The sequence below is a fragment of the Dendrobium catenatum genome, unplaced genomic scaffold (genome assembly GCF_001605985.2).
Source record: "Dendrobium catenatum unplaced genomic scaffold, ASM160598v2 original_scaffold_123468, whole genome shotgun sequence".
NCBI classification, from domain to species: Eukaryota; Viridiplantae; Streptophyta; class Magnoliopsida; order Asparagales; family Orchidaceae; genus Dendrobium; species Dendrobium catenatum.
The window spans coordinates 4,204-7,376 of NW_021441903.1; the positions used below are offsets into that span (position 1 = coordinate 4,204).

The following is a 3,173-nucleotide window of genomic DNA, read 5'->3' on the forward strand; positions in this document are numbered from 1 at the left end:
ATTAGTAAATTATAAAACCTATTGATTTTATTGCAATCAAACACCAAAAATAAAATTAATAAAGTAAATCAAATTTCCATTCCTTCATAAGTGTTGATTGATAATTCTTATAAGTACAACATTGCCAAACTTTGTGAGAAATAATCCTTTTTGAGCTTTTTTTATGTGATCATCTACTAAAAGTTTTATCTTAAAACTTATTTGAAAAATTTCATTAAATATTTTTATTAATTATAAAACTTTTATTAGAATTATTTTTAATAATACTCCATCAAATTTCAAGTTATTTAAATTATTAGATAATTCTCTTAAAATATACTTTTGTAATATTTAATGATAAAAAATGAAAAAATAATGAAAATAAAAATAAAAATTATTTCAAACAAATATAAAATTGTTGAAAATCAAAAAAAAATCTAAATTCCAGATTTAATTTAAAATCAGAATTAAAGATCCTATAAAAATTACATTATTTGATTAAAAATGCTTTTGAATCTCTTTGGCTCATAATCAACCTCTATTTTGAGTGTAAGTAAGATAAAATTTGGATATACATAACTTAAGGATGAAATTCAAAAATTTTTTTTTTGGAGATTTGTGCAAATGATTTATTGAGAAGGAAAAATAGTTAAAATGATTCGTCTACTAAGAAAAAAATATCAAGATACAGCAACTTAAGGTTCATTTAAGATAGGCTTTCTTACTCCTCCTTAAAGCTACTTTTCTGGTACTAAAAGAAGTGCTTTAAGGAGTAGTGAGAAAGCCGTTCCAAAGGTCTCATTGAGATGATTTTTTATTACTTTTTAAAATATATTTTATTATAATTAAAATTTTTATATAAAAGATGTTTTAAGAAAGTACTAAGAAAGTTGTCTCAAACGAAGCCTAAATTTGCCCCTAATAGAAATACCCATGAGTCATAAATTGATCTAATGTAAAAAAAATGGATATTAAATGAGAGAAGAGGATATAGTTTACACATGAATTTCATAAATCTCATTATTTAATTTTATCATTAAAAAGACTTCTCAAATCTAACCTTCAAACTTTATAAATAATCAAATAAAAAATTTCTCTCCATAAATATAAACATTTTCTAGCTAAAGTCGTGTCTATTACCTCTTTTAAAGCATACATTTCATTTCCATACTCCAATCAACTACTTCCCACCATTACTATCACATATCATTAAGCAAATAATCAAATTAAGTCATATTTAAATAAATAATATTAATTAAAAAAAACAATCATCATGTAATCATGATATTATACATAAGATGCTTACACTCCTTTGCAATAAATTTTCAGCTAATTAATAATATATTAAAAAAAAGATAGCTATATACGTGACTATCATTTATTTTGAACAGAGAATTTTAAATATTAAAAAATAATAAAAAAATACTATAAAAGGTCTCCATTTCCTACATAAGCATGGTAACGTGCAAGAATAAAACAAATTAGAAATAGTGATGATTAATTAATTAAATAGAGAGTTTAAGGTATTGGTTAATTAGATTAATGGTGAAGCCGTGAAGGCCTCTCTATTCCTTTGAAGTTTTTTTAATTGCTTGCTTAATTAAAATAAGTGCCAATTTTTTTTTTATTTATTGTTTGGAACTTTAAAGATAGTAGCTTTTTTACTTTGTCTTTTATTTTATTTATATTTTAATAAAAAATATATAGATTTAATATTTTATAATAATTATTCATTTTTATTTTTAAATGAATATTGTATGAAACGTGTGGCTGTTGATGACAAAGGTAAAGTGAACAACTTAAAAAAATCTTTTAAAAAAAATTAATATTTTCGAAGAGAACTTGATTTATTTTAAAAATATAAATTTGACATATTTTTGAAATAAATAAAAAGTTATTATAAATGGCCCCAATAATTCTATGTGATAGATCACGACTTTTAAAGCACATTTTAAATTAAATAAGTGGACTTGAACTAGTCAACCAAAATCAATTTCAAAGAAGTTTGTTTGTATTTAAGTGGACTTGAACTAGTAAACCAAGTTCTGTTTTTCATTAACTATCAAAGCAAATGAGCATATTGTATCTCATTATTGCAGTTTCTAAACAATGAGGAAGTACGCCCGACGTCTGGTAATGCGCGCAAGTCCGATGGCCGTCTTGCGGCCAAAGAAGGCCCCGGAGAAGCGGAAAACGGGGAGCCGCAAAGCGAAAGATCCTAACAACCGAAGCCGCCCTCCTAGCGCGTTTTTCGTTTTCATGGATCAATTCGAAGAGTTCAAGGAGAAGAACCCTGAAAAAAACTCGTCTCAGTGGTTGGAAAGGCTGGTGGCAATAAATGGAAATCTATGTCCGATGCTGAGAAAGCACCGTATGTGGCCAAAGCTGGTAAACTGAAGGACGAGTATCTGAAAAGATCCGTTTTTACGATGGCTCGGATGTAGAAAAAAAGAACGCTGCTGAGGATGAATCATCAGATAAATCCAAGTCTGAGGTTAGCGAAGAAGGGGCTGAAAGTGATGGGGAGGAAGAAGACGATTAGGTTTCAAAGCTGTGAACTTACTGAGGTGATTGTGAGAATCTTGGACATAGGAATGATATAATTAGAAATGGAAATATATCCACTTATGTTTTTTGTCTTTATGTTGCTCTCTGTTCTTAGTGTTTGGATGTTCACAGTGTAGTTTAAGTGGCAGGAACATAGCTGTGAAACCTGTCTCTCACTGGCTATCAAAAAGTATATTGTTTGGTTTATTTTGGTTAAAAAAAAAAAAAAAAAAAAAAAAAAAAAAAAAAAAGCATAATGAGCATATTGTGAAAATGATATACATAAACTATAATAGAATGCTTCTGTGATTACTCCAAGTGAATATATCATTTGAAATAGTTATTATTTTAATTTTATAAACCAAATTTTACTTCCTCTAAGCATAATGCCATATAATATATAACTCATGTCCAAGCATCACAAGGTAGGACGGGTTGACGCAATTCAATACACAATAACTTTCTCAAAATTTATGTCAACTATGAATAGTCTTTTGATTCAAGGATATCTAAATAAGATTTGAGGTCTTTGGTTTGTTGTTATCCCATGAATTAGGGATGTTAATAAGCTAGATTGAATAATTCAAAATAATCTTGAAATGAATACTATCTAGATTAGGATATATTTTCAATTGCAAAGGAAAATG

The 3,173-nt window shown here is 27.1% G+C and overlaps 1 pseudogene; it reads left to right on the forward strand.

Annotated features, from left to right (window-relative positions):
* Positions 1–2,223: 2,223 nt before the first annotated feature.
* Positions 2,224–2,521, forward strand: LOC114578703 (annotated as a pseudogene).
* Positions 2,522–3,173: the final 652 nt, after the last annotated feature.